The sequence below is a fragment of the Pinus tabuliformis genome, chromosome 2_2 (assembly GCF_031772625.1).
Source record: "Pinus tabuliformis cultivar Carrire ecotype Pingquan chromosome 2_2, CPIR1, whole genome shotgun sequence".
Taxonomy (NCBI): domain Eukaryota; kingdom Viridiplantae; phylum Streptophyta; class Pinopsida; order Pinales; family Pinaceae; genus Pinus; species Pinus tabuliformis.
The window spans coordinates 91,912,291-91,926,239 of record NC_142300.1 but is presented as its reverse complement, the minus strand read 5'-3'; positions in this window follow the sequence as shown (position 1 = coordinate 91,926,239).

Here is a 13,949-nt window from a genome sequence, read left to right as displayed (position 1 = left end):
TAGTCTCCTTTGCCGGAAGCTTTGAAGGCAGCTTCTTTCCTGTCTGAAGGTCCTCCTTTCCTCATTTCATAAGCAGTAAGAATTCCATGCAACTGTGACATTTTAAGGTTTTGAAGATTCTCCTTTTCTTCTATAGCAGAAACTTTAGATTCAAACCTAGGGGACAAAGATCTTAGCACTTTTTCAACCACAACAGCCTCTTTTATTTCTTCACCCAAAATTTTCATACAATTAACAATCTCATCTACACGAAGAAAATAGTTAGCCACACTTTCATCATTATACATCATGAGATTTTCATACTGAATCCTGAGGGTTTAAAGTTTTTCTCGTTTTACCTAATCATCTCCTTCATAGCTTAGGACAATCTTGTCCCATATTTCTTTTGCTAATTTTAACTGCATAACTTTCACGAATTCTGATTGAGATAGACATCCCAATAGAGTATTGACCGCCTTTTCATTTGTTTCATATTTCTTCTTCTCAGCCGAATCTGTAGGAGTTGCTGCTGGAAAAGTATATCCTGTTTCTATGATATCCCAGACTTCTGTACCCAAAGATTGAAGATAGGCTGTAACTCTTACCTTCCAATATATGAAGTTTGTCCCATCAAAAACCGGTGGCCTAATTGATGCTTCCCTCTCGTAGTTGCTCATGATGAAAGATCTTCCTTCAAGTGATCAAGCTTCTTTAGAAGGACCTGCTCTGATACCAATTGTTGGAAATAATACTAGGGGGGGGTGAATCAGTATTATCAAGCCAAATATTTCCTTTTTCAATTCCATATGATATACACTACTTCAGTTAATAAAAACCGCGTATATACGCAACTCCAGACAAAGAAACCCGCGTATATCAAGCAGACTTATAATTTGAATTATCTTTCGGATGTCAGTTATTAATCTGTGATTCAGATGCACATAAACAATATCATAAACAGTGAAACAGAGTAGAAGACAGTCACATCCAAGAACACAAGATATAAGGAGGAAACCCAATGTGGGTGAAAACCCCCTGCTGCAATTCGTCTCTATCTTCTTTTTAATTAGAAACTTCTATTTAAAATGTCTTGTACTGGAGCAGTCTTTACCAGTACGCAGGCTGCAACCTACAAAGAGCTACAACTCTCTCTCGTTTTCCAGCTTTCCTGGAAGGGAGCTCCAACCCCCTTAGTTCTTGTACTAGCTTGAGATACTAGTACGCAGGCTCCTACCTGTAGAAGGCTGCAGCCTTCTCTTTTCTTTTAGGGACCTCGTTTCATTAATTTTCAAACTGGATCCACAAGTAACATCAATCAAACATCAATAATTTCTGCATAACCCAAACTCCTTTTCACTAATCAAAAGCTGGAACAAATAAGCACTTCTCTAACCACTGTACCAGAACACGGTAACTGTAATCAAACACCGAGTTTGAACCCAGAGCACTGCAACAATAAAACAAAAGCAGCTAGAACATAAATCAAGATATATACGCTACTTCACTATTCATCAACCTACGAGTATACGCTTTTGTACCACAACCAACCTGCGTATACGCGTCTTTCATTCACAGAAAAAGCGTGTATACGCACCTTCAATTCACTAAACCTGCGTACAGATCTATAAAGGACAATTTATTCTTTTAAGCATTCAGACATTAGTTAGCCCAGATTTATAGATCAAGAGTGCACCACATATAACAGATCAAAATCATACAGAGGTACCAATGATCAAGCCTGGAGATTTAGATCCATCAATAGTCCTTATCCTTTTTGCACCTAGGTACCTCCTTTTTCAGATCTAGATCTGCACCATAACCTGATCACACATATTCCAGATCTAGCACAATATCAGATATTCATAATTCAGATGGTTCATTGCCACATGATCTCCTTCCTCTTTTATAGTTATAGGCCTTGCACAATACCACGGGCCAAAACCATAATAAACAATACCAAGGGCCCAAAACCTGGGGTCAACTCTTCTGACGAGATACAATGGTCCACAACCATGGGTTCAAATTCCAAGGACTAACAACCACGGACCAAAGGTAAGTTTCCCACCATGTACGCGCTTTTATGTGCATAAAAGTGCGTGTATACGCATACGCGACTTTGGAACGTATAACCCGCGTGTATACGTGACTTCTTCAAGCTGTACCTGCGTATAAAATATTTCCTTCATTCTGGGCACCTGAACTGAGATCTGTCACCAAATAGAGTTGCCATCAAGGACAACACTTGTACCATAGCGCCATACTTGTGCCAAAATGCCAACATTTGCAACACCTTGTATGGACCATAATACTTTGGTGATAATTTATTATCCTTCTTAGCTTGCTTGAGGGACATTTTCTTATATGGTTGTAGCCGTAGGAATACCCAATCACGTACATCAAAACTTCTTTCGCTGCGATGTTGATCTACCTATTGTTTCATTCTATTCTGTGCCAACATGAGGTTATCCTTTAAGAGTTGGAGGATTTGTTGTTGATGTTCGATGTGATGTTCCACTGCTTGAACCTTAGAATTTTCTCTTAAATATGATGTGATGGATGGTGGCTGATATCCATAAAGTGCCATAAATGAGGTCATTTTTGTTGCTGTATGGAAGGAAGTGTTATACCACCATTCAACTAGAGGCAACCATTTGACCCATTGTGTCTATTTATTAGACACAAAGCAGTGAAGATATCTTTCCAAACATTTGTTTACTATCTCAGTTTTCCCATCAGATTGAGGATGATAAGATGAGCTATGAGCTAACTGAGTACCAAGACAAGAAAATAATTTTGTCAAATTTTTTTTAGTGAAAATGGGATCTCTGTCACTTACAATAATCTTTGGGTTTCCATGTAGCTTTTGAATTGTTTCCATAAATGCAGTAGAAACTGTACTGGCTTTAAATGGATGTGATAATGCACAAAAGTGTGCATACTTGGTAATTCTGTCAACTACCACCATGATGACACTATTTCCCTCAGACTTGGGTAATCCTATGACAAAATCCATTGAAACCTCCTCCCAACGTTGGCTTGGAATGGATAAAGGTTGTAATAGACTCGGTGTCTTAATTGTTTGAACTTTATTTTGTTGGCAAACCAAACATTCCACCACAAAATTTTGAATATCTGATCTAAGGCCATCCCAAAAAAATTCCTTCTTAACCTTGTGGTAAGTTTTTAAAAATCCTAAGTGCCTTCCTAAGGGAGAAGTGTGCAATTCCATAAGAATATTTTGTTTTAGCTGGGAATTCTTACATAGGTATAACCGATCTTTGTACCATAACAAATCATTTTTCCAGCTAAATGTATCAGACGTACTAGAATCTTGTTGTAACTTTTGAATAAGTTCCCACACTTCTTCGTCATTCTTCCATTCCTCCTTTGCTTTGTTTATCCAATCTGGTTGGATAATAGAAATGGTGCACAACAATGTTTTTACATCCTCATCCTATCTTGAGAGCGCATTTGCCACCACATTTTGCTTCCCTTTTTTGTAGATGATTTCAAAGTCATAACCCAACATCTTTGTGACCCACTTTTTTTGCTCTTTAGAGGACAATTTTTGTTCTAAAAAGTATTTAAGGCTATCATGATCTGTTTTTACCTTGAAGTGTCTTCCCATTAGGTAGGGTCGCCGTTTCTTAAGTGCATGGAGTATTGCCAACATTTCCTTCTCATAAGTAGCTTTGTGTAAAAACTTTCCCTTGATTAGATGAATTTCAAAAGCAATGGGTCTTTCATCTTGCATTAAAACAACACCAATTCCATTTCTTGAAGCATCACATTCCATAATAAAGGTTTTGTGAAGTCCGGTGTAGCTAAGACGGTGGTTGGCACATTGCCTCTTTAAGATGTTTGAAGGCCTTTGTTGCTTTTAGAGTCCATGAAAATGCATCTTTCTTCAATAATGTTGTTAGAGGTGCTGCTATTCTCCCATAATTCTTAACAAACTTGTGATAATACCTTGTCAACCCGAGAAATCCTCACGGATGCTTTATGGATGTTGGGATTTTCCATTCCTTAATGGCTTTAATTTTGCTAGAGTCTACCTTAACTCCTTCATGAGATACAATATGTCCCTGATATTCCACCTCTTGTACTCCAAAGAAACATTTGGATCTTTTTGCATATAATTATTTCTCCTCCAATAGTTGTAGCACCCTGTCAACGTGTTCAACATGATCCTTCCAAGACTTGTTGTAGATTAGTATATCATCAAAATATACTAACACAAATTTTTTAAGGAATGGTTTGAAAATGGAATTCATCAAACCTTGAAATGTTGAAGGTGCAATTGTAAGGCCAAAAGGCATGACTAAAAATTCATAATGACCCTCATGAGTTCTAAATGTTGTTTTTGGAATGTCTTCAATCTTCATTCTGATTTGATGATATCGTGAATGAAGATCCAACTTGGTGAAGTAAATTGATCAATGACATGAATGGGAAACTTATCTTTAATAATGAGCTTGTTGAGATCCCTATAATCCAGACACATGCACCATGATCCATCCTTCTTTTGCACCAATACTATTGGAGCAGAGAAATAACTTTGACTCGGTTGAATTATACCACCCTCTATAACTATACATTCAATTACTTCTGCAACAATACGTTCAATTTCACTCTTTCGAGCATAGGGATATCTGTACGGCCTGATGTTTGGAGGAACACTTCCTGGAATCAGATGAATAGCATGATCATGATCACAAATAGGTGGGAGACCTTTGGGAGTCTCAAATACCTTGGAATTATTGTCCAAGAATTTTTGTAGATCTAGAGAAATAGATTATTCCAATGTGGAAACATCTAGCAAACATAATTGTGCAATTACACCTCTTTGTTCCTTTTTTAGAAGCTTTGTCATATTGTTAGAGCTGATTATCTTTCCCAGTTTCCCTGCAATACCCCTTAATTCAACTTCCTTTCCTTCCACATAAAATTTCATGAAAAGTTCTTGAAAATTAAAAGCTATTGTACCCAAGGATTGTAGCCATTGGACTCCTAGTACAACATCAGCACCTCCCATTGGAATGGAAAGCATTAGGATAGTTAATACATATTCTCCCATGGATAGCTTGATATTATGGCACTTTCCAGAGCAATTTATTATTCCTCCATTTGCAAACATCACTTGACACTCTGGTGCTGGATATAAGAAGAAATTCTTTTGCTACCTACAATGAATAAAATTGTGTGTACTTCCTGAATCAATCAACACTATTACCTTTTTCTTCTTGATTTGTCCTTCTATCTTGATGGTTTGAGGAGTGGTAATTCCTGCCAATGCATTACAAGATATGGTCGAATTCATTTCTTCTTTATCTAGGCTTTGTTCCTGGAGTATATCCTCTTCTTTTGACCTTTCTTGCTCCTTTTCTTCTTCCTCTTCACAATCTATGTAGAATAATTTCTTCTCAGCACACTTATGACCTTTAGTGTATTTTCTATCACAACTATAACAAAGCCCTTTTGATCTTTTTTCTTCCAATTGTTGTGGTGTCAACATTATAGGTTGTGGAAAACTAGGGACAACAACACTTCCATCTTTATAGTTGTGAGTGGTATGCTTCTTGGTTGCCATAATTTTTCTTTCCATTTTTCTTACTAACCTGAATGCCTTCTCTAATGAATCAAGTTCCCAAAGGCGAACATCATGTTGGATATTATCTTTTAAAGTCCCTATGAACACATCAATCCTATGCTCCTTGAAATATTTTTTACCCTTATGTTCAATTTTTGGAACTCCTCAATGTGCTCCATTATTGAACCCTTTTGTTTGGGACTTATCAATTGGCTAAAAAAAGTGTTGATTTTTGTATCATCATAATGTGGTGTCAATTATTTAGTAAAAATTGCCCAATTGATAATTTGTTTACGAGAGCAAAGCCATTGATACCATACAAACTGATTTGGTTCCAAATATAAAGTTGCAATACGTACCTTTTGTGTGTTTTGCACATTATTGAGATCAAAAAATTGCTCCATCTGTAATATCAATGTTGTGGGATCCTTGCCATCAAACTTCCTCATATTGATTTTTGGAATATGTCGGGTCTTTGATCCCACATTAGAGTCTATGAAATCATGATTAACATTTCTTTTGTTCGCATCATGAGTTTCCTTTACTACCTTTTCACCATTAGTAAGTATTTCTTGTAGAAAATTTGTCAAATCTGTCTTTAAATCTGCCATGTCTCTCTTCAAATCCGTCTTCAAATCTATCTTCAAATCATCCATCTTAGCTTCCACGCCCTTTATCTTAGCTTCTATTAGCTTTTGTGAGAGTGACATTTGTTGCACTTGGTCTTGTAATTTTGATATATCATGTAGCATTTCTTCCTCTTCTTCATGAGTCATGCTAGAGCTTTCAGGTTGCTTACTAGGTGTTTGATTTTTTTTTCCTTGGGGCATCAGTTACCAATAATAATGCTCTACTATGCCCTTTGAATTCCTTCAAAATAGATTTTCAAACCAAGCTTAAGCAAAACTTTAAAAGAATCTACACACCTTTTTTCACTTTGTAGGAGCTCGATATTGCCTCTGATGTATCTTTGTACTTTCAGATCGTCCAGTCTTGAACTTGTGACCTACAGTAGCCCTCTGTGTCCTCTTTCCAATGCCACCAGTGTGATCCAAATTGGATTCTCCAAGGAAGAGTTATATGAAATCTCCCACAGTGACCTGATTATAGACTAGTTCAGTAGAGCGAACTTGTACGACGTGACACGAGTCACTGTTTCAACTTTTCGCTCTGAAAAAAATATATACAAGAAACTAAAATCCGTCCTCTTTCTGTACCTTCTTAAGAAATTTAAATCTGATGCTCAGAGAAAAAGTTATGATGATTTTCCCTAGGTCACTAGTTTGGAATGTAATTCAGGAGTCTGCAAAAAGACTAACTTCCTCAAATCATATCTCCGAAAATATAGCGTAAAAATATTTGAAATTTAGACTCGAGATTCAATGTGATTTCTTCTCAAATGGTTTTTTTTTAGCTTCTGAAACGTTGCAGAAAAAAATTTATAGCGAAAATGTCACGATGACTTGTTTGGAGCAGAAAAACCCTAGAATCCAAAGCTCCGATACCAAATGTTATGAAACAAGTTCAACAAAAAGATAGAAAAGATAGATCAACGCCTTAGAATTCAACCTCTTCGAGGGGGCAACCTCCTTTACATTACATAAATGAACAATTCTTGGATGATTCAAATGACAAAACCTCCTTTCTATATATAGGAGTCTAAGGAGTCATAATATAACCCAACCGACCTAACAATAATAATATAGAGCCACAAAAATAACAATAGAGGGATTCTATGGGGCACAGTAATAACAATATGGGAACAATAGGGGCACAACAATATTAATAAGGGATACAACTACAATAGTAATGGGGTAATCACTAGTATTATAGGTGTTATAGACATTTTTGTTCCATACAACTCCAAGCATGAAATGTCCATAAACCAAGGGCTCCTAAGTCCCTAAAAGTGTTGTTCTAACCCCTAAAGGAACAAGGTCAATAGATTACAGCTTCTCCCAGAAGTTCTCCACCAGAAACTGCTCAGAATAAGTCAAAACAGGATCATTTCAGCTGCTCCACTGGCTAGGTGCGTTGCATTGCACCTAAATACACTGTGAGGGTGCGTTGCATTTCAAAAGTCCCTTTTGTGGGGTGAGACGGGCGAGAAATGACAAATGGCAGTGTCATTCCGCGAGGTGGAGAGACAATGGAAGCTTCCAGAATCTTCTCCAGTGACACTTGCCTCACTGAATTCGACCAAGGATGAGTAAGAGGCCTTCAGTCTCCAAGTGGAAGCAAGAATTGACAGAGAGAAGACACTAATCAAATCACAAGCTGACTCATCCTCCTTACAGATATCTATATATGGATCGCTCATCCCAGAGATCTAGAGGCTGGAATTTTACATATTGTAAGGAATTTTTGTTGGTTATTTGAGACAAACATCAGATTGTTGGGTGATCTATGCTTTGTTTGAGGTGAAGAGGGGCTTCTTTGTTGGGAGGTTGATGCTGGGTCAGGAACCACTGGTTGTAACTCCTCCTGGATCTTTTCTTATTTATCAATAAAAGCTATTTGAGTTTTCCTCCATGCTTTTGTATCATTGATGCTTGTTACATTTGTATGGTTAACTTAAATCTGATCCTAAGTTGTTTATGAATATAGATCCATGTCTTTGTGTAGTTTTCTTCTTCTGTGATCTTACAGGTACTTTGTGAAGCTGGGCAAGTAAGGGAGTAGGTAGCTGGAGACTATCAAAGAAGAGAAGGATTGGATCAAAGGACTAGCGCGAGACACAGGTTGGTTCTTTCTATCCCTCTCTATCTATAGTTCATAAAGGAAATACAAAAGTAGTTTTTCTCTGTTTGTTTCTAAGGCAGTTGTCACACCTTAGTGGGATAGAGCAGTTCTAAATAGACACTTTTCCTGTAACAAAATGGCGACCATACTGGGGAGCTAATTATTTTGTTTGTTTATCATTCTTTGTTTGTTTGTTTCATAAACTTATAAGTGGCATTCGAGTTGCATTTTCCATAACAAATGCAAAGTAGACATCTGCTGCTTCAATCCATTCACTGGATCTTTTTATGATTTAAACAACTGATTCAGAAACTATCTGATTGCCCTTGTGATAGCTCTTAGATCCTCCTTAGATCTACCCCTGATTGTTGAATTACTGATTGCTTTTTACTCGGCCAAAAACCAAAGACTGAACCACAAACTGTGACCCGGAACCCGTACAGAGACTCGTTTCTGGCCCAGCACAGGTACTGTTAAGAGATCCTGAATTTCAATGCACTTCCCGAAAGGGCAACCTGCGCTGCATTTCAGATTCTCTGTGTTACAGGTGCGCTGATCAGACTAGTCCTGTGCAGCTGTGGTTCTTGTGTTTCATTCTTTCCAGTTCTATCTCTGAATTTTGCTGCCTGTGATCAGTATATGTCTGTTTGAAACCCTTTTCCTTGCTGTTATTCCGCCTCCTTTGTACAAAAGAACTGTAGATTTTTTTGTGTGTTTGTTGAGTCATTTATAGTTCTCCTTAGCAAAAGTAGCGTAATCATACTGTCGTCCTTTGATTTGAATTTGTCGTAAGTGTCGATTTCAATCGTTGGAAAGAGTTTGATTGCTGTTGATGGTTGATTATCCTGTTACTATTTCTTTTGGTCTGGATTTGTGATTTTCTAGTGTCAAAAATGAGTATTCATTTCAAAATCGTAAGGTGTCGTAATCATCTCTATTTTTGATTTCGAAAAGAAGCTTGTTTATGTTTGTCGCTTGAAAAGAAATTCAGATTTGTGCATCAACTTTCGTTTTAGCATCCATATACTAAGAAAGTCGAAAACAAATACATGCATGTGCATTTGCATATAGACAGTCTGTTTGGCTTGATTTAGGAAAGTGCATTTACAGTGTGCTCTTTGCTCTTTGTGAAAAGATTCTGTCTTTCTTTTCCCTAGTAGCTAGGATTTTCATTGCATAAAAGAGATAAAAAAGTTTGTTTATCATCTTTAGATTGCGTTTTAGGAATTACATCTACATCTCGTGGTGAACCCAAAAGGCAAACTTCATAAGCATGATCAACTTAAAATAAATTCAATGAATCTAATAATGCTTTGGAACTTAACGCACAACATTTAGAGGTCTAGGATAGAGACATATTCCGGCGTCGTAAAGCCTGGTAACTGCTGTTCTCACTGTTGGTTGGGTGATTCCTCCACTTTGAGACGATAAGTGCCAGTACAGACTTGTGCTCCCACGTACCGTCGAGTATATTTTGGGAGACCCCTATAGGCTTAAATCTTTTATCCATAGGAAGTTGTGTCTGCCGCCCTATCGATCGCAATGCACTGAACACAACATTTGGGAAGATTGACTGCCGTACCGTAAAAAGTATTCTGCAGTTTTGCGATTGGTTTGGTACTCCCTCTACCTAGACTTCCAGAGCAGTCCCTTTCGTTCCTTTTCAGACTCCTTAACGGAAAAGGTCCATCTGAGCACTTGTCACTTCAGGCTCATTAAAAATCGAAGGAGACTAGAGTCATCTTTTGTTTTTTCTCGACTCTTAAAAACTGATAAAATAAGTTGTGTCAAAGCGTCTAAAATTCATTTAATTCGGAAACATACTTCCCCTATATTTTAGTTGATCGAGTAATCCGCAATCGTGGAAGAAAGTCAATTGAAACCCCGTCGTTCGCGGAGGCTTACGAGTCAACCATCTTTGTCTCCGGAATTGAAGCCAGTACGGACAAAGTGAACTCGTTTAACCGGTTCCAAATCTCCTATTAAAGTTAGAACAAGTGTTCCAACGACATCAGAGACTCCGGTTACTCCAAACATTTCTGGAATCCCTGCCTCTACAGAAGAAGTTCAACAACCACAGAGGGACAGTGATATTGATCCCAGTCTGAGAGTAAACACTTGTGTTACCAAACCAGTTCCATCGAAAACCGGTTCAGAGAGTCTTACTCTTCAAACATCTGTCGCTGTCGATTCCATACCTTCTTCGGCACCAGAAATATTCTACAGACTTGACGGTCTTCCCCTTCCACCTGGTCTGATTGCCATAGAAGAAATTGTAGAAGATCCTTCAACAACTACTCCAACGCAATTTGGAGTCGGGATCAATCTATATCCTTCTTCATCAGAAGTTAGTCTACCACCAGCGGAAGCTCCTGTAGAATCGCTAGGTAATCTTTTGGATAGACTTCAAATGTCTGAACAACCGTCAACATCTAGGACTGTGTCATCTGACACAGCGACAGCAGAACTCCCTGCTATCACTCCAACAATGTTCGCCGGTATACCATCTGTCCCGACTAGCTCTCAACCGCTAGAAGGAGCCCACTCAGGGGCTACTTCGACAGTGTGGTTTGTTCTTGTTTGTTCATTCGGAATAATATCCTGAAACTCTTATGTTGAGTGTCAACAAATTGATCCATTTGGAGGTCAATTTGGGCAGTCCGGTCCCCAAGGGCAAACCATTCCCTTGATTTCTGGATTACCACCGTATGGGGGGCAGTATACCCTTTCATTATCCCCTCCGGGAGGATATCCATACGTGAATTCACAACAACATTTAGGTTATACTAGAATTACCTCAAGCGGCTGGGTACCAATACTACCTCAACAACCAAGAGTTGTATATTCGATGCAATAATGCTTACCTATGTCAAACATACCGACTATGCTGGCTATTGTGACGGTGTCGCAAGTTCAAGCGCTGCCTGTTGTATGCCAACCTCAGGTTTCTCAGGTTGTAATGCAACAGTCCCTTGACCCTGCGACTGAACCACAGTCGCCGACTGGTGGAATGACACAGGTTCAGACGGGTACAATTACCCCTCATCTTGGTCAAACTGTTAGTATTGGTCAACAGCACATGGCTTCACAACCATGGCTAGTACAATACCAACAACCGCAATTCCAACAAGTATACCAAGGTTCTGAGCAACAAATATTTACTAATAGTGGGCAGCCGTACATTCAAAACGGTCAAAATCAACCATTTTATAATGGTCATGTCCACCAACCTTACCAAACATACCAGCATCAGATGCATTATGCCGGTATGCAAAGACCAACTGCTCAGGAAATCCCATCTTATCCTGGTTATGCTTCACCTAACCTGAATCAGCAGTTACCCTTTGTGGTGACTTTAGAGTTACCTGATTTAAATCGGTTAACAAACGATCCAATCGCTTACGCACCTTGGTGGCCAGCGATTCCGCATAAACTTCCATCAGATATTCCTAAATTTAATGGAAATCCGGGTGAAGATCCATCGAATCACGTGATGACCTTTCATCTATGGTGTTCATCAAACACCTTAAATGATGATTCGATAAGACTTCGCCTCTTTCAGAGGACGTTAACGGTTCCGGCGGAAAAATGGTACATCGAATTGCCTAGAGCTTCGTTCGACAACTTCAGTACCTTAGCCACAACCTTTTTAACCCATTTTCAGTTACCAATAAGTTACAAAATGGGAACCAAACTTCTTACCAACTTCAAACAGACAACGGCCACTCACATATCTGATCATATACATGAGTGGCGACGTCGTTGTAGGATGGTAAAAACGTACGTCCCCGATCAGCTCTTAGCTGAATGGTTTATCAAGTCATTACTGCCTTCCATCACGGAAGATGTGGCAAAGGGGGGATTCGTAACAGAAGAGCAAGTTATCGCTCGTACGCAATATCTGGATTTGATTTACACTCAGTCTGGCATGCTCTACGATAAAATACCTGACGCCCCTAGACCAGAATTCTCAATTCCTCCTCCTCCTAAATCGAACAATGACTCTCATGCCGGCAATGGCGTGATTGGCACAACAGACACGAAATCGACAAAGGCTACATCCAAAAAAGCCCGTAAGATTTCAAGTCAAAATGAAAAGGATGAGCTTCTTGCTTCGGAAGTAAATGTCGTATCGACAGATAAAGGCAAAGAAACCAAACAACCAGGGAGCAAGAAGAAAGGCAAAGGGAAGAAGAAGAAACAGGAGGAATCATCACCTAAAAAATCTTCTTCAAACCCTCCTGGAGATAGGAAACCAAAAAATCCATGTCTCATATGCGATGAGGATCATTGGACCGCAAATTGTCCACACAGAGCTAAGGTTAAAAAATTCTTTAAGAGTTCGAAAGCCTCCGCAGTGTTAACCGATCCGTTTCCAAATCTAGGTACAAATCTGGTTGAAAGTGAAAATGCTTCCCCGTCTCAAGTGCTAATGTTGTCGGTTTCAAAACAGCAAAATGATGCTTTGATATCGACAAGGAACAAAGATTATGGGAATCCACAGCTGTCGAACAACAAGGATAAAGATCAACCTAGTAGTTCGACAACAACTTCGACGGAAGTTGCACCACCCATCATACCTGAATTGACAATAAAACCGCCAAAGGGAGTAGTACACAAGTCGACGTTTAATCCACGCGCTAGAGCGGCACAACATTATAATATAGTGGAAGATTTGGCACAATCGCCATCCGCTATGTCAACTCTTGAAGTACTACAGAATTGCCCATCCCAAAGGCAGGCTTTATTATCAGCCATTTGTGGGATAGAACCGAAGGATTCCAATCTTGTATCCTTCGATCATAAAGGATACGATCCTCAATTACCAGCTCAACTAGCTTTCCTTGTTCAAGTGAAAGCCCTCAACAAAACTGTTCATCGAACAATTATTGATGAGGGAGCATCTACATGCATTATGTCAATGAGTTGCTGGAAAACTTTAGGATCTCCAACCTTGTCGCGATCTTCGACAACATTGAAAGCATTCGACAGAAGGACATATACCCCATATGGTATTCTAAGTAACTTGAAAGTTGAACTAGGAGGGAAAACGGTAGAAATAGATGTTGAAGTAATCGATTGAAATCTTGATTACAACATCCTACTAGGAAGGGCATGGATATATGCTATGGCGGCTGTGGTGTCGACCTATTTTAGGAAGATTGCATTTCCCTTTCAAGGAGGGATTACAATCGTCAATCAACAAAACTTCCTCCCCAATGGTTCTCAAGCTACAGGAAGCATTCCCATTATCCATGGAAGCCCTCATTCGCTTCAAAATATCGGAGTAGGCCTATTAAAAGATCCTATACTAATGGGAACTTTCACCCTTCCACCTCTAATCAACTTGGTGGAAGTAGCACCGATAGGAACCTGCAACATGATATCTTCTACAAAGATCTCAGAAATCGATATCGACATGGATCATGCAATGGCTTTTCCCCCAAGCCCAATGGAAATATTGTAGCAAACAATGTTCCTAGCATGGGAAGCAAACCCAAATCAACACTCATCAAGCGTTTGGATAGATAGGTCTAGAGAATATGGTACCCCTTCAGATCCTTGGTCGCAAGTGCATGCCACCGACGAAGGAATTCTCCAATCAATGGTAATTGAAGGAGCACCGTGGAATGATTCC